This window comes from Sus scrofa, chromosome 17, assembly GCF_054392235.1.
Source record: "Sus scrofa isolate SSC_HxYL_T2T_F1_AM1 chromosome 17, Sscrofa_HxYL_maternal_Yorkshire_Landrace_v2.0, whole genome shotgun sequence".
In the NCBI taxonomy this organism is placed as follows: domain Eukaryota; kingdom Metazoa; phylum Chordata; class Mammalia; order Artiodactyla; family Suidae; genus Sus; species Sus scrofa.
Genome location: NC_139399.1, coordinates 22,431,232 through 22,450,268, shown reverse-complemented (window position 1 = coordinate 22,450,268; position 19,037 = coordinate 22,431,232). Strand labels below are relative to the sequence as shown.

General features: G+C 43.8%; 1 pseudogene across 1 annotated transcript; it reads left to right on the top strand.

The window, feature by feature from the left end:
* The first annotated feature begins 542 nt into the window (after positions 1-542).
* On the top strand, positions 543-5,206 carry LOC100154339 (translationally-controlled tumor protein-like; annotated as a pseudogene). The gene is made up of 2 exons (XR_014832809.1): positions 543-635; positions 4,492-5,206. The product of XR_014832809.1 is annotated as a translationally-controlled tumor protein-like (transcript).
* The last annotated feature ends 13,831 nt before the right edge of the window (positions 5,207-19,037 follow it).

The window sequence follows — 19,037 nt, the reverse complement described above, 5'->3', positions numbered from 1 at the left end:
CTCCCTTTTAAATGGACAGAATGCATGTTTCTGATGGCTGGAGGCCAGCCAATGCTGGGGTAGGGGGTGTGTGTGTGTGTGTTTCTCTGTGTGTGTGTGTGTGTGTGTGTGTGTGTGTGTGTGTGTGTGTGTGTGCGCGCGCATAGCCTGAGAGAAACCAGGTCCCAAGCTGATGTTTTATATACTGATTACCTTTTGTCAGCTGACTGCCTGACAAGAGGGAAAGTAAGGCAAAACACAGAAGGACATCAGAGAAAACAAGAGCTACAGAAACCTGAAGTTTCCTTTCTGCCCTATTAGAGCCACTGGCTCCAGAGAAGTGGCCATCTTGACACTGAGAGAAAGACCTTGTAACACTTCTCATCTGTCACATTTGTTCCCGCACAACATTCTGGGGCAGGTGGAATTGCTCCCATTTAACAAATAGGAAATAATGTCCCCTGAAGCAGACCCATATCTTCTGGCATCATGCCAGCCTTATCCAATAGGCTACTTTCCTCCCAGAACCTAAATGTCTAACCTGGTGTGCTTCTCAAACCATAATGGTGATGGAAGCCATCACTCTTGTGATGCATAAGATGATGCTGGACAAACTGAAAGACCGACACTGGTCCTCGACGCATCAGAAAACAGAGGTCACAGGGCAAACCACTACTTCAAGATAAGAAGAGACGAGCACATCCAGAGGAACGTTGCACCTGAGATCTGCTTACCCGAAGCAGAGGCCCCCGGAGGTAGAAACTGGAAGGAACATCTAAATGAAAATGCTGATGAATTGCTGGCGACTGTGTGTGGGCCAGCATGAGAGAAAACTCTAGGGCTGCAGTCATGGAAGCCCCCCACACTTCCCTGAGGTTTCCCTCCAGGAACTCCACCAGTTTCTCATACTGAGGATCTGAGAAGGATCTCCTCCTGTTCTGGCAGGGGGAAGGGAAGAGTAACATTAGGGAAATATACTCACAGCCTTCTCTATAAAAAAGATCACACTCTCCAGGGCAAAAGACTTTGCCAGCGCCTTCCCAACTGAGGGAAGAGCATTCCTCCTACCCAAGCCCCTCCAGTTCCCGTCTCAACTAAGGGGAAAAAAACGTAATCAACAGAGAATGGGGCTTCTGGCCGTTCCCATCACGGCTCAGTGGTTAACGAATCTGACTAAGAACCATGAGGTGGTGGGTTCAATCCCTGGCCTTGCTCAGTGGGTTGAGGATCTGGAGTTGCTGTGAGCTGTGATGTAGGTCGCAGGGGCGGCTCGGATCCCGAGTTGCTGTGGCTGTGGTCTAGGCGGGTGGCTATAGCTCTGATTAGACCCCTAGCCTGGGAACCTCCATATGCCATGGGTGCAGCCCTAGAAAAGACAAAAAGACAAAAAAAAAAGGGGCTTCAAGGAGGCAGATTGGCACAGCACCCATGGAAGGGAGTGGGGGAGGGGATGATCAGGGAGCTGTACCACTGGGGGAGGGACAGAAGCACTGGTGAAGGTCACAACACTAAAGCACAGGCCCACTGAAAGATAGAGCCCTTCATCACAAGACTATGGGAAAATCTCCCTCCACACAACCTCCCACTATAAGGTTCCAGTATAAAAGCAATGGATTGTTGTTGAAAGAGTTGCAAGGTACAGACTTTATGAATGCTTCCAAAGCCAGTAGAAAAGACAAAGGCATCAGAAAAATTTGAAGCACCTATATAGCCATAGAACCTATAGCTATAGCAAACCTTAAAAACAGTTGTGGCTTAGTGGGTTAAGGACCCAAAGTTGTCTCTGTGAGAATGTAGGTCTGATCCCTGGCCTCGCTGCCTTAAACTGTGGCATAGGTTACAGATGCAACTCAGATCCATTGTTGCCAAGACTGGGGTAGGTCTCAACTGCAGCTATGATTCCACCCCTGGCCTGGGATCTTCCATATGCCCCAGGTACAGCTGTGAAAAAAGAAAAAAAAAAAAAAAAAAGTCCAAAAACCTAGCCTGATTAACACAAAACCTTATGCTAAAGGCCTATTCATTTCAGTTCCTGTTATTCAATGCAAAGGTGTCCTGCTTTCAACAAAAAATTACAACGTATACGAAAGACATGAAAAAACACAGTCTCAAAAGACAAAGCAGTCTTAAGAACCAGGTAAAATGCAGGTGTTGGAATTATTAGACAGAGGATTTTAAATAACTATGATTAATATGTTAAGGGCTCTAATGAAAAATGCAGACAACATGCTAGATGCGTAGTGTAAGCAGAGAGATGGAAAGGTTTAAGAAAAAAATCAAGAGGAATTGCTAAAAATTAAAAACACAATAACAGAAATGAAGAATGAAAAGAATTAGCAAACTTGAAGATAGGTCAATTGAAACTTCTCAAACTGAAATGAAAAAAAAAATCCAACACAATTTCAAAAGGTATAACACACACATAATTGGAATGCCAAAAGGAGAATAAAAAGAATGGAGCAGAAAAAATATTTGAAATAATAATGGCCAAGAGCTTTCCAAAATTAATGACAGACATCAAATCACAGATCTAGGAAGCTCAGAGAATACCACATAGAATAAGTACAAAGTAAAAAATTTATATTAAATATTAAATAATAAAAACTGCCAAAAAAAAGACAAAGAGAAAATCTTTAAGGAATATAGAGAATAAAAAATAAAACATAACCTGTAGAAGAATATGAATAAGAATTACAATGTATCTGGAATCTAATACATGGCACAAAGGCAACTTTCCAAAGAAAAGAAAATCATGGACTTGGAGAACAGATTTGTGGTTGCCAAGGGGGAAGGGGAGGGAGTGGGAGGGACTGGGAGCTTGGGGTAAATAGATGCAGAATGTTGCCTTCAGGATGGATTAGCAATGGGATCCTGCTGTGTAGCACTAGGAACTCTGTCTAGTCACTTATGATGGAACACGTAATGTGAGAAAAAAGAATGTATACATGTATGTGTAACTGGGTCACCATGTTGTACAGTAGAAAAAAATATATATATGAAGAAATAAAAATTTAAAAAAAAAAGAATTACAATGGGGAGTGGCTTAGCAGATTAAGGACACAACCTAGTCTCCATGAGGACACAGGTTCTATCCCTGGCCTCATTCAGTGGGTTAAGGATCCAGCATTGCCACAAGCTGCAGCATAAATCACAAATGTGACTCAGATCTCATGTTGCTGTGGCTACAGCACAGGCCAAGGCTACAGCTCTGATTGACCCCTAGCTGGAAACTTTCTTATGCCTAGGTATGAACATAAAAAGGAAAAAAATAATAATAATAATTACAATGGCCTTCTCATCAGAAATCATATAATCAAGAAAAGAGTGAAATCTTTTAAATCGGGGAGTGGGAGGGGGGAGGAACCACCAATCTAAAATTCTATACCCAGTGAAATTTCACCATCCAAAGTAAGCAGAAGTACTTTCTCAGACCAAAAAAAAAAAAAAAAAAAAAAAAATCATTGTCAGCAGAACTTCCCTTAAAGAAATGTTAAAAGAAATTCTTTAGGAGGAGTTCCCGTCGTGGCGCAGTGGTTAACGAATCCTACTAGGAACCATGAGGTTGTGGGTTCGATCCCTGCCCTTGCTCAGTGGGTTAAGGATGTGGCGTTGCCGTGAGCTGTGGTGTAGGTTGCAGACACGGCTCGGATCCCGCGTTGCTGTGGCTCTGGTGTAGGCCAGCGGCTACAGCTCCGATTCTGCAGGCCAGCGGCTACAGCTCCGATTCGACCCCTAGCCTGGGAACCTCCATATGCCTCAGGAGCGGCCCAAGAAATGGCAAAAAGATAAAAAAAAGAAAAGAAAAAGAAATTCTTCAGGAAAAGGAAAAATTATATAACTCAGAAACGTCTATCTGCGTGAAGAAAGGAAGGGTGTTAGAGAAGGAGTCAATGAAATAAAATTAAATATTTTCTTTTTCTCATTCTTAACTGATCTAAAATATAACTGTTTACAGCACTAATAGTAGCAATGCATTTGCCGATTATAGCATGGGGATAAATGCAATGAGGGACAGGAATTCACAAAGAATGAAAGAATGGAACTGGAGATAATACGCTATAAGGTAACTACAACACATGGGAAGCAGTACAGGGTCATTTGTAAATGTACCTAAATTATTTAAAATTGCATATTGTAAACTCTAGGGTGACTACTAAAAGTGTTTTAAAAGAAGTATAAATGGGAGTTCCCGTCGTGGTTCAGTGGTTAACGAATCCGACTAGGAACCATGAGGTTGCGGGTTTGGTACCTGGCCTTGCTCAAGTGGGTTGCGGATCTGGCGTTGCCGTGAGCTGTGGTGTAGGTCGCAGACGCGGCTCGGATCCCACATTGCTGTGGCTCTGGCGTAGGCCGGCGGCTACAGCTCTGATTAGACCCCTAGCTTGGGAACCTCCATATGCCACGGGTGTGTCCCTAAAAAGCAAAATAAATAAATTAATTAATTAATTTAATTAAATTAAATTTTAAAAAAGAAGTATAAATGGCTTTTCCGCCCGCTCCCCTCTCCCCCAGCGCCGCTCCAGCTGCACAGCGCTTGCTCTGAGCTCCTGACTCCCGATGGGCCAGCGCCGCCAACGTCTAGCTCCAGCTCCATCTGCCGTTGTGATCAGCTACCCGGACCGCATCAGCCACGATGAGATGTTCTCTGACATCTACAAGATCCGGTAGGTTGCGGACGGGGTGTGTCTGTAGGTGGAGGGAAAGATGGTCAATAGGACAGAAGGTAACATTGATGACTCGCTCATTGGTGGAAATGCCTCCGCTGAAGGGCCGGAGGGCGAAGATACCGCAAGCACAGTAATCGTTGGTGTGGGTATTATCAGGAACAATCGTCTGCAGGAAACGGCTTCACAGAGCCTACAAAAAGTACATCAAAGATTACATGAAGTCAATCAAAGGGAAACTTGAAGAACAGAGACCAGAAAGAGTAAAACCTTTTATGACAGGAGCTGCAGAACACATCAAGCACATCCTTGCTAATTTCAGAAACTATCACTTCTTTATTGGTGAAAACATGAATCCAGATGACATGGTTGCTCTGCTGGACTGCCGTGAGGATGGTGTGACTCCATATGTGATTTTCTTTAAGGACAGCTTAGAAATGGAAAAAATGTTAACACATTTGGCTGTTACTTCGGATCTGTCACCTGTCATCATAACTGGAGGGCCCATGCTTTTCATCCGCAAAACACCAGGACTTAGACAAATGGGACTGATGGCATCTTGAGCTCATTTTGAGCGGAGGCATTGTTTTTGAGGGGGAAAAAAAAACATGTCATGTATGCTGTCTAAAAATAAAATGCGTTTAATCTCAAAAAAAATAAGTATAAATGATATGCCGAGTGAGAAGGTAAAATATAATCATACAAAATGCTCAATTAAAACCAGAGAGAGCGGGAAGGGATGGGGAGAGAAATACAATCGATTTAAAAGTTTACAAAGATTATAGATATTAATACAAACATATCAATAATCTATATTAAGTATGAATGGTGTATCTATTCCAATTGAAAGACAGAGGTTGTCAAAGCAGATACAGAAACACAACCCTGGAGTTTTCTCGAAGTGCAGCAGCTTAAGGATCTGGCATTGTCGCTGCAGCAGCTTGAGTCATTGCTGTGGCACAGGTTCACTTCCTGGCCTGGGAACTTCCACATGCTACCAGTGCAGGAAGAAAAAAAAAACACACACATACAACCTAACTATGCTTTCTACGAGAAACCTATTTTTTTTTATTTTATTGGCATATAGTTGACTTCTAATGTATTAGTTTCAGGTGTACAGCAAAGTGAATCAGTCATACATATAAATAAATCCATTCTTTTTTCCCCATAAAGTTTATTACACAGTATTAGGTAGATTTCCCTGTGCTTTACAGTAGGTCTTTGTTAATTATCTATTTTATATTCAGCAGTATGAATATATTATTCCCATCTTCCTAATTTATCCCTCCCTCTCTTCCACGGTTTCCCCTATGATAACCATAATTTTTTTTTTCAGTTTTAAGGTTTTCTTGAAATATTGTTGATGTGATTCAGCTATACATGTACACACATCCATTCTCTTTCAGATTCTTTTCCCACATATATAATCACAGAATATTTGGTAACCATAATTTTGATTTTAAAATTTGTGAGTTTGTTTCTGTTTTATAAATAAGTTATTTTGTATCATTTTTATTAGATTCCACATATAAGTGATATTATATGATATCTGTCTTTCTCTCTCTGAGAAAGAGAGAGTTACATAGTTCACTTAGTATGACAATCTCTAGGTCCTTCCGTGTTTCTGTGAATGGCATTATTTCATTCTTTTTTGTGGCTGAGTATATATTGCATTGTATATATGTACCACATCTTCTTTATCCATTCCCCTGTTGGTGGACATTTAGAAGAAACCTACTTTCACTAGGTTAAAAGTAAGGGATGGAAAAAAATGTACTATTCTATCACTAATCAAAAGAAAGCTGGAATCACTTTATTAATTTCAGACAGCACAGATTTTGGAACAAGGAAGATTATCAAGGATAAAGATGGCCATTACAAAATGATAAAGAGATAAGTTCTCTGACAAGACATAACAGTCTTAAATGTATATGTGCCTAAAAATAGAGCATTAAAATACATGAGGTAAGAACTGGTACTGCAAGGAGAGATAGACAAATCCAATTTTATAGTTGAAGACTTCAACATATTTTTGTTAACAACTGATATTTCAAGCAGGCTGAGAACCAGTAAGACTATAAATGACCTGAATAGCATTATGAATCAACTTGTACTGATTGACATTTATAGAATATTCCATATTACAATAACAAAATGCACATTCTTCTCAAGTTCACATGGAAAATTCTGGACCATTAACAAATTCAAAAGAATAGAAGCTATACAAAATCATACCACAATGAAATTAAACTAGAAATCAATACAGAGGGAGTTCCCGTCTTGACTCAGCAGTAACAAACCTGACTGGTTTCCAAGAGCACTTGGGTTTGATCCCTGGCCTCGCTCCGTGGGTTAATGATCCAGCATTGCTGTGAGCTGTGGTGTAGGTCACAGATGTGGCTTGGATCCTGCATTGCTGTGGCTGTGGCATAGATCAACAACAGCAGTTCCAATTTGACCTCTAGCCTGGGAACTTCCACACGCCCTACCAGTGGCCCTAAAAAGAAAAAAAAAAAAAAAAACAGAAGGGAAGGAAGAGAAATCAATACAGAAAAATAGAAAATCCTCAAATATTTGAAAATTAACACTCTTCTAAATAAATCATGAGTCAAAAATTATCTCATGATATATTTTTTAAATATTATTAACTAAATGAAAGTTAAACTGCTTGTCAAAAATTTGATGCAGCTAAAGCAGAGCTTAGAGGGAAAATTACAGCATTAAATGCATATTTTAGAAAAGTCAAAAGTTCTAATACCAATAACCTCAGCTTTCATATTGGGAAACCAAAGAAAGAAAAGTAAATCAAACCCGAAGCAAGTAAAAGCAAAGAAAAATTCTTTTTTTTTTTTCTGTCTTTTTTCCTTTTCTAAGGCTGCTCCCCATAGCATATGCAGGTTCCCAGGCTAGGGATCGAATCGGAGCTGTTGCTCGCCAGTCTACACCACAGCCACAGCAACACCAGATCCAAGCCGAGTCTGCAACCAACACCACAGCTCACGGCAATGCCAGATTCTTAATCCACTGAGCAAGGCCAGGGATTGAACCCACAACCTCATGGTTCCTAGTCGGATTTGTTAACCACTGCGCCACAATGGGACCTCCGACAAATTCTAAAATTAGAGCAAAATCAACAATATCGATAACAGAAAAACAAAGGAGAAATTCAACAAAACCAAAAGCTGGTTATCAATAACAGTAATGAAAGGAGGGGCATCTTTATAAATCCATGGACCTTAAAAGGATAATAAGGAATACTACAAATACTTATATCTATGCTCATAAATTTAATAAATTAAATGGACCAATTCCTTGAAAACTTAACATGCCTGTGAGTCCTACAGGCAGGAAATTTAGTATGAGGTCTCAGATTCTGCACCTCTCAGGAATCACGGTTTGGTTTTGTTTGTTTGTTTTGGCCACACCCATGGAATGCAGAACTTCCCAGGCCAGGGATTAAATCCATCAAACCCAGGCCACAATAGTGACAACACCAAATCCTTAACCATTAGGCCATCAGGGAACTCAAGAATCATGCTCTTTTTGCTGGGGGTGGGGTGGGGGTGGGGGCAGGTGGAAGAGCATCCTGAGGCATGTGGAAGTTCCCAGGCCACACATCAAGCCTGCACCACAGCAGTGACCCAAGCTTCTGCAGTGACATTGCCAGATCCTTAACCCACTGTGCCCCAAGAGAACTCCCAGGAATCTCGCTTCAAATAGGAATGATTTAGAAGACCAAAGAGAATCTATTACTTCATTTCATAATGCAAAATAATGTGGATACTGTTAACTTCCTGCCAGGTGTATTCACGGCCAAATCTCTCAAGGACTTTTCCTTCGTTTTTCTTGGCCTGCTTTTTGGCTTTTTCGAACCTCACCAACAGCAGTGCCTAACAGACATAGAAGACTGAAGTCAGTCTTACTTTTCATTTTACAACCCTTCAAGAATGAGGAAGAGGGAAGGTTAAAGGCACTTATAGGTCTTCAGTAACTACTTCAATCTTTGGACAGTTTTTTTTTTTCCCAACTTCCATGACCAAAATAAAATTATAATGCCATGGCTATGTCTAAAGTATCTGGGTTAAGCCAAGTTCTACTATATAATAAACACACTATTCCATTTTAAGGTAAAGAAGTGGGATGTTGAGGAACACAAACCCAACATACTTAGAAGTTGAGCACATTAGATACCTCTGGCATTATAGTCTTAGCCAGGCTATTTACATACATCATAACTGGCCTTTAATTATTAGGAATGTATTTTAAGACTGCTGCAGACAAGATCGGGGTCCCATCTGTACGTAGTATTAATTCATAACTCAAGAGTCTCACTGGTGACATCTGAAACTGGCCCTCAGGCAATAAGATGATTTCCAAAATAAATAACAATTTTCTCACCAAGATCCGCAAGATCCAAAGCACTGATTTATAAGTCCCTTAGACTAAGGGTCAGATCACTCAGGTCACTCACTTGTGTCCTTGTGTGATTTAGTAAAGATGCAATAGCAGACTCATCAGGTATGAACACATAGCTTTCTGTTTGGATGATGGCACAGGTGCCTCCTTACAAGGCAGTAATAATGTCCACATACTTTCTAGTTTGGAGGACAGCTTTTCTCATTAGAGACAGTTCAGTGTTCAGTAAAGGTAGGTTTTACCAGCTCTCATTTAAGGCTTGTTGGGTGAATTTAGTAAGGACTTCTACGTGTGCTGTCACACTCTCCAGGACAATAGAGGGGCCAAAATGCTGACCAAGTGATCTTAATAGTGGAAAACAGAATGTGTCCTTCTGGTCTTGAGGAGGGGGAATTTTGCAGGTTTAATACGTGAGGCAGATTCTCCCCTGTACCCAGAGAAAGTCCAGAATGCAGCAACCCAGTTGCCCGGGTGGAAGTCACGGCCAAATATGTGTCACACAGCCATTCAGTCCCATTCTAAAATTCTAATTTTAGAATTTTTCTTTGCTTTTATTTGCTTTGAGTTTAATTTACCCTTCTTATAATAATTTATTATAGACCTGGACAGCATGACCAGTCAGTGCCAAATTGGTCACGACAGAAGGAGTTCTCCACTCCAGTGATATTCATCCCACATTCCTGGTATAGTTGGGCTGGTTCTGTTTGGAGTGATTTTTCTGTTCCCAAAAGATGGGTGCCAGAGTGCTCAAATGTCCACAGACTGGGGTGAGTCACAGAAACCCATCATAAACTGAGGGTAGACACCCTAGCTTTTTTTTGGTTTTTTTTTTTTTGGTTTTTTAAAGGCCGCACCCACGGCATATAGAAGTTCCCAGACTAGGTGTCAAATCAGAGCTGTAGCTGCCAGCCTACACCACAGCCACAGCAACACTGGATCCTTAACCCACTGAGTAAGGCAGGAATCAAACCTGCATCCTCATGGATACTAGTCAGGCTCGTTACCACTGAGCCACGATGGGACCTCCCACCCTAGCTTTGATTGTGGTGTTTTTAGAAGTATGACAGTTTCCCTGTGTAGCTGGATTGACAGGAAAAAAAAAAAAGATGTAACTATGCACAGTGTTATTGACCGTGTGTGCAGGGGTCCAGGGATCTGGATCGCATGGGTGATAGCTGATGAATTAATAGTATTAGCCTTAGCTTGTTCTTTCTTAGGGTCCTGCTTTAGGGCCTCCCAATCCCCTGCCTGGGTTGGTGAGACCACCATGGCAATTCTGATGAGCTAGAGCGGGGCAGCTGCCCACATACCCAACAGTTGGGTTGATTCCTTTGCAAGGCGTACACGTGCGCCCATAGTAGAAAGATATTTCCATCGAGTGCATAGCCAGTGACCAGACAGCACAGGAGCAGAAGTCTAAGGTTAAATATCTATTGAGTAGAAACCAGTGTGGGAAGGTCTTCCTCTTCATAAGAACACGTGTGGCCTGATCCTGGCTGTGAATGTGGCTGCAGCCTTAGGAACGTGACCTGGTTGTATGTATCATGCATGTGGTTGCAGCTTTAGGAACTTGACCTGGTTGTGCATATCATGCATGTTGCCTGGGGGAAGCAGCACTGTCAGGTGTGAAGAGAGGGACTGGGGATGAGAGAAGCCAGATCAGGACCCACTTCCTCTCCCCTCTTTCTACAGTGTGTGTTCCATTCCAGGTAGAATGTGTTTCCACAGGTCGAGCTCACAGCAGGACCAAAGATCCCAGGGGTGTGAAGTAACTCTCCCATGTCTCCCAGGGGTGGGACATCCCATTGAAAATTCTAGTAGATAGTGCCTTTCCCAGGTGTGATGGGGCTTGGTGTCCTCAGCAACACAACACCTACACCCATGGTGAGAGTCTGGGCAATGGACAGCTCCTAAGACATCCATACCTTTAAAAGGCATTTGTGGTCTCAGAAGGGGTCCCCAATCTGAGAGATGGGGCAACAGGCCCTCCTGGCTGATCATTCAAATGTAGTAAAGCCTGGCACATTACTCCATCCAGCCAACATGGTTTTATCTGTTAGTAATTTACCCTGCTACTTTAATATTCCACTTTACCTTTCCAGTAACCCTGCTGCTTATGGGTCCTAGGGGACATGGAACTTCCACTCAATGCCATTTTTTTTTTATGGCCTTACCATACCACGGCATACAGAGGTTTCCAGGCTAGGGATCGAATCAGAGCTACAGCTGCTGGCCTACGCCACAGCCACAGCAACATGGGATCCAAGCTGTGTCTGTGACCTACACCACAGCTCACGGCAATGCTGGATCTTCAACCCACTGAGTGAGGCCAGGGATCAAACCCACAACCTCATGGTTCCTAGTTGGATTCGTTTCCACTGAGCCATGACGGGAACTCCTCAATGTCATGTTCTTTTGACCAGTCTTGCACCTCATGACCTTTGAAATGTGATCACCATCACCGTCTATTCAATGGTGGCATCTGTCCATGGTACTCAGCTTCTCTGTCCCCTAACAGTGGCTGCCTAGTGTGAGTGGCAATAGGGGAAAGCTTGGGTTAGGCTAGATGCAGTGGCAACACAAACCAAGGAATTTTAAAACCCGCACTTGGAGAGAGGCGCCAATATAATGAATTTGCAATCCCTCGCTGATTAGGAACTCAGGTGAATAGCCCCAAGGTGTCATTTAGAACACTCAGGATGTTTTGTTACTGCATTAACCAAGTCACTATATTTCTAGGGCAATCTAGCACCCTTGACAACAGTGGCCGCACTTTCTATACACCCAGTCTGCTGTATCTACTGAGAGTCGGTTGCTAGAACTCGTACCCAAGCTTCCTAATTGCCAGGAGGTGTCAATGCTTTATGAGGTGGGACAGGCTCTTACAGGTGACACAGATGTCTTTCCACACATCCTGACCCCATGAGGATCATTCATGATCAGCCTCTCCTTGGCTTTACCATAGGCCAATCTTAGGATTAATCTATTTAGAACATCCCAGCGGTCAGTGCAAAGGGTTAATGGACGAGGCTCATGAATTCAAACTGCCACATTCAACCCAGCCAGGCTGCTCTAAATTCACCCATAACAGCTGTGTTTCATTCCCATTTCCATCCAGATGGTGTCAGTGTTGGGCTGAAGAGTGACAGATTGCCCTGAACAGACTCATCTGTATACAAGGTGTCGGCAGGCATTTCCCGCATTCCCTTTCTACCAGCCACAGGGGCTGCCACAAAAGCAGCGGAGAGAGCATCTGGAGGCTCTACAGGGCCTAGTAGCACCCACATATCTGGAGACAATGGGCTGGCAAACGGGGTGCTCCTCTGCTATAACAAGGCTGTCACTGCAAGGGCTGAGGTCACTGCTGGTGGTGAGGTTTGGATCCCTGGCCTGGGAACTTCCACGTGTGCAGGGGCTCAGCCAAAAAAAAAAAGGAGTCTGCTGCTCTGCCACTTAGAGTGGAAGTTTGAGTCTTGGCAGAGGTGAGTGAATGGGACATGCTCTCAACCCATTCCTTAACAGGAAGGAAATTCCTTTTGTATGTGTATGTCTTTTTAGGGCAACACCCATGGCATATGGAAGTTCCCAGGCTAGGGGTCCAATTAGAGCTGCCACAGCCAGAGCAAGGCGGGATCTGAGCCTCATCTTCAAACTATACCTCAGCTCACAGCAACACGGGATCCTTAACCTGATGAGCAAGGCCAGGGATCGAACCTGAATCCCCACGGATATTAGTCAGGTTTGTTACCACTGAGCCATGATGGGAACTCCAGGAAGGAAATTCTTACCATGAGTTCTTACCTTCATGAGAGGCTCTACCTAGAGAAGCTCTGTGGACACTGCCAGGAGCTGTTGCTCTAGGGGTATGTGGTGTTGCTGCCCCCTTCCAGAGCTGGGACAAAAGTCCTAAGGCACTCTCTCCTGCTGTCTCTGCCACAGTGCCTAGCCCATACCTTTCAGAGTCGAACATACCAAACTCAAAGGGCAACACCGCTTGGGAGATAGATGCCCAGAGGCATCACCTGCTTCACTAGCGTTTTTTCTTCTTGAAGGAAGCTTGCTGCTCAGATCCCCAGTCCCAAACATGCCCTTTCTCTACCAGGCAGCAAAAGGGATGGAGGCACTGTGCCAGGTGGGGAATAAAAGTCCTCCAAATCCCAATTCCCTACAGAGGCTTGTACCTCTTTCACGTTCTTAAGGGTGGGACAGTCTTGTACCTTATCAATCACAGTTTCTGGGACAATGTGAATCTTACCCAATCATATGAGTCCCCAAAATTCTACAGCAGTGCCTGGGCCTTGAATTTTCTGCAGGTTCACCACCCATCCTTTTCCTCACAGATATTCCAGCAAAGTCTACAGACTGTTCTACAGCAGAGGCAAGCCCTCACAGTCTTTACTGGTGGGGAAAAGAGAACAGGGACAGGTCTCCAGCTCCCAACCTGTGACCTGCGGCAGGACTGTGCAGGTTGCCTTGGAGAAACAGTTGAAAGGTGCATTGTTGGCCCTCCCACGTGAAGGCAAGTTGATCTTGTGACTCAGTGGCCAGAGGTGGAGTACAAAAGGCATTTGCTCAGTCTAACACAGCATGGTACATTCCTAGGACCATGGCCAAGGTTTCTAAGATGGGGGCAGTGTTGGGCATTGCTGCATGGATGGGGCCCCCACCTTTTTCAATTCTCCATAGTTCATGGTCAGTCGCCATGAGCCATTTGGCCCTTGCACCAGCCATGGCAGCTGTTGAAAGCACCACAGGCAGGGCATACAATACCCACTGGGTACAGTTCTGCAATAGTTTCTCCTGTCTCCTTATGCCCCCCAGGAAATTTGCTTTGTCTCACAGTTACCTCTCTTCCTAGGAGTAGGTAGACTTACTGGTTCCCAATTGCCATTGCCCCTCAGCACTGGATTAATTATTCTAAGCCAAAGGCAGACCTCACCAGTAGAGATTGGAGAGTTTGACCTTGAAGGATATAAATGCCTGATATGTTGTCTAGTTTTGGAGAAATAAAAACCTCGTATTCTATTGGAGTTCCCCTGGTGGCGCAGAAGAAACGAATCTGACTAGGAACCATGAGGCTGTGGGTTCAATCCCTGACCTTGCTCAGTGGGCTAATGATCTAGCGTGCCATGAGCTGTGGTGTAGGTCGCAGACACAGCTCAGATGTGACGTTGCTGTGGCCGTGGCTGTGGCCGGCAGCTACAGATCCAATTAGACCCCTAGCCTGGGAACCTCCATATGCCACAGGTGTGGCCCTAAAAAAGCAAAAAAAAAAAAAAAAAAATTCACACTGAATTTGGCTTAACAGTTATCTGGTTAAAAACCCTAGTACAATCAAGGTATTTACTTAATTTTTTAAAAATAAATAGTACTGTAGTAAGTTAAAGTAGAATGACACTATCCTCCTCAAATCCCTAGAAACTCCCTCTTTTCAATTCAATTCAAATTTAATTAAGTACATTCTGTGTACAAGACCTTTGGAAGCCCAATATAGGAGTAAGTAAAACAACAAAAGTAATGGGAAGTCAGTGACAACATGTAAGTAAAGCAAGAATTCCATAATTATTAGAGGAAAAATCTGCCAACTTAAAAATGTATAGGTATATGTGTTCTAAATGTGATGAAATCAAACCACGGTGGGGGCAGGGTAGGAGGAAATGAAGTAGATGGGATTTGCAAACATGACAACAGTGACATCTAGTGGGAGCTATGTGGTAAAGCACCTCAAATATCTTAACCAAGATACCCTGCAGAGGAAACAAGCACAGAAAGACATAGTCTTTAAACATTTACTGAGCACCTACTGTAGATTAATGTCTATTAAGCCAAGATCCCACTCGTGTTCTTTTCCCTCCCCTGGCTCCATCCCATACTATCATGGCCACTTGTGTACACACTGAAGCCAAGTCCCAGGAGGGTAGGTAAAGAAAATGACTCTGGCTATATTTCCCTTCCTCAAAAAGACTGCTTGGAGGAGTTCCTGTCATGGCTCAGTGGTTAACGAATGCTGACTAGGAACCATGAGGTTGCAGGTTCGATTCCTGGCCTTGCTCAGTGGGTTAAGGATCCGGCATTGCCTCGAGCTGTGGTGTAGGTCTCAGATGCGGCTCGGATCCTGAGTAGCTGTGGCTATGGTGTAGGCTGGCGGCTACAGCTCCGATTTGACCCCTAGTCTGGGAAGCTCCATATGCCGCTGGAGCGGCCCAAGAAATGGCAAAAAGACAAAAAAAAAAAAAAAAAAAAGATTAGAGATTCAGTACCAAAGTAAAAAGACATGCAGATATGAGATGACCAAATCTAGGCAAGGGCTATTTGTCCACAGGGACAAAGAAAAGTGTGCGCCCTGAAGTAGGTTATAATACAGGAGACCAGGGTGTAGGGTCATTCAGTTCCTCACAAACTACTTCTTCGTTCTCTCCCCCTTGAGTCATTCCTCTTTTCCTCCAACAAACCCAAAGTGCAAGGGCCATGAGAGAAGGAGAAGGGAGGAGGAAGACGTTTGATGGACAGCATCTGGAAGAGAGGGAGGGCCACCCCTGGGGCCTAGATAAGCACAGGTATTGGCCTCGTCCTGTGGAGGAAGGGCAGCTCCAGGCACTGCTGTCATCTGTCCTGAGGTCCAGTACCTCAGTAGAGGGGTAGGGGCAGGGCTGGCACTGGAACCTGGGTGGTCAGAATGCAATGCCTGAGAAGAAGTCCAGGCAGAAACATGATTGGGGCCAGTTGTGCAGGGAACTCCAGAGTCTCACTCAGCGTGCAGCCGACAAGGGTCTAGAGGTGGTCCCCAGGGGACACTCCCCTGGGTCTCATGGACTCCTCAGCCAGCAGGACGCACCTGGCCAGAGGAGAGCTGCAGGAAGGGGAGGGCTCTTGCCAAGAGTTAAGGGGTAGCACTGCCCTTACCTGTCCTCCCTTCTCCTGCATTTCCTGGATGTGATCATTTTCACGACTGCAGCAGTCCGTGTGGGAGAGGAGTGGACAGAGAGCAACCACACCTCGTTCTCTCAGCCTTCAGTGGTCCAGTACTTCTACTTCACTGAGCATGAGAATCACCTGGGATCTTGCTAGAATGCAGATTCCAATTCTGGGGGTCTGAGGTGGGAAGCAAGAACCTGCATCTCTAGCAGCTGCCAGGTGATGCCTACACACTCTGCATGGGTTTGGGCCCTAAATAAAAAACATTATAAAGTAGGGTGAAAATATACCAACATAAGGAGTTCCCGTCATGCCTCAGTGGTTAACAAACCTGACTAGTATCCACGAGGACACAGGTTCTATCACTGGCTTCACTCAGTGAGGATCTGGCATTGTCGTGAGGTATGGTACTAGGTCGCAGATGTGGCTTGGATCCCATGTTGCTGTGGCTGTGGCTGTGGTGTAGGCTGGTAGATACAGCTCTGATTTGACACCTAGCCTGGGAACCTCCATACGCTGTGGGTGCGGCCCTAAGAAGACAAAAGACAAAAAAAAAAAAAAAAAAGGAAAAAGAAAATAAATCAACATAAGTTGTTTGTCTGAGTCCTGCCAAGCTTCACAGTGTGGTAAATGCTGTTCCTTTTTTTTTTTTTTTTTTCCCACTGTACAGCAAGGGGGTCAGGTTATCCTTACATGTATACATTGCAATTACAGTTTTTCCCCCACTAAATGCTGTTCCTAACATTTATTTTTGCTCCTTGGACGTCCATAGTTCAATCAGCTTTGATTCGTCTATTCTGGGTTCTTTAGCCTACATTCCTCTCAGTTTCCTGGGGTGGTTTTTTTTTACCTCTACAGTGCATGGCATAGAACAGCTATGGAAATCTGTAAAAACACTGCTTAATGTTTTTAAACATTTCAATGGGTCCAAACTCAGAAAACTACAGAAGAGGTAGGGTTCCTCATTATCATTTAAAAAGTATTTTTTTGGCTCCTTCTATGTGACAAGGACTGAGAAAAAGTGAATTAAAATGTACACTTTTCTTGGAATTCCCATTGTGGCTCAGTGGTAACAAACCTGACTAGTATCCATGAAGACACGGGTTTGATCCATGGCCCTGCTCAGTGGGTTGAAGATTGGGCATTGCTGTGAGCTGTGGTATTGGTGGAAGATAAGGCTTGGATGTGGCCCTAAAAGGACTAAAATAAAATAAAATAAATAAAATAAAATAAAATAAAAATATACACTCTTCTTGCCCTCCAGGAGCTTAGAGTCCAGTGGGCTTAAATCTCACTCACCTCTGGAAGTGATATTCCTTTTCTCCAATGGTCTTTCTATGTTAAATGCTCTTTAAATTTTCCGTAACCAAAGCCTTCCATACACGCTAAAGAGAGAGAAGTATCAGGGAAAGGCATTAGGACCAAAAGAGAAGTTACCTCATATTTTATCTTCCTCATCATTGGTTGAACATCTGTCTTTACAAGTATACTGCAAACTCCATGATGGTACAGATCATATCTTTTTATTCATTGCTTTATTTCCATCAACTAGAACATTGTCTGACACAGAGGAGGCACTCAACAAATACTGATTGATTTACTGAATGAATGAATGAGTGAATGAACTTATGAATATTGCCTGGTAGACCTAGGTGCTCATCTGTAAATAGTTAGGTGGTAGAGTAGATGAATGGATAAGCGTAAAGATCAGTTCATGGTGGATGAGTAGGTAGAAGGATGGGCAGGCCCAGAAGTGGATGGATGGGTGGATAAAGAGCTGCGTGGTTGGGTTGATGCATATGTGGGTGATTTTAAAAATGGAGAGTTTCTATTACATTTAGAATGGATAAGCAATGAGGTCCTACCGTATAGCAAGGAAGCTATAGCCAGTCTCTTGTGATAGAACATGATGGAAGATAATATGAGAAAAATAATGTGTATACATGTATGACTGGGTCACTTTGCTGTACAGAAGAAATTGACTCTAATAAAAAATTTTAAATAAAAAAAATAAAGTGGAAAGTTCAGTATAGTTACAAAGACCCTTGTGATAATGTTTAATTTGTAAAGAGGCTTGAATTTGCTCCACCAGGAAGAAATCACAGAAACACCACCACGAGGAGGTGGGAGGAGGAGGAAGTGGCCTCCACATTCCTGAACCACCGCCCCAGGTCACGAGGCTCCAGCAGTGCACCTGGGCTCACACCAGGTGCATCTCCTGGTTTTGCTGCCCTCACCCATTCTCCCTACTCGTGGCAACAGCATCCCTTTGCCCTTTGGAGGGCCACCCACCCCTCCTAATACGGCCTCATGGGTGTGCACATAGCATTAGCTGGGCTACCTGGAGGTTTGCTTCTTGGAATTTGAACCTGGAGCAGAAAAACTGTATTTGTTTCCTAGGGCTGCTGTAACAAAATCCCACAAACTAAGTGGCTTACAACAAACTTTTGGGGATGTTCCATTATGGCTCAGCAGTAACGAACCTGACTATTATCCATGAGGACATGGGTTCTATCCCTGGCAATGGCTTAAGGATCTGGCATTGCCTTGAGCTGCAGCATAGGTCCTGGGTTCCTGTGGTTGCGGTGTAGCCTGACAGCTGCAGCTCCAATTTGACCCCTAGCCTGGAAAGTTCTATGGAACTTTTTGTCTCACAATTCTGGAGGCTAGAATTTTGAAATCAAGTTGTTGGCAGAGCCATGCACCCTCTGAAATCTTTAAGGAAGAATCCGTTCTTGCTTCTTCCAGCTTCTTGCGTTCACTGGCAACCCTTGGCATTCCTTGGGTTTTAGATTTATCACACCAACTCTGCCTCCATTGTCAATGGCAGTTTTCTCCCCGCATGTCTCTGTCTCTTCTCCACCAATAAGGGCACCTGCCCCATTGGATTGGCCACCCTACTCCAGGATGACCTCGTCTTACCTTGAGTACATCTGCAAAGACCCTTCTTCCCAATAAGATCACATTCAGAGGTCTTGGGTGCTGGGACTTCAACATATCTTTCGGTGGGATACAATTCAAGCCATCACAAGCACAAAGTCTGAAACCACATGGAGCCCATTC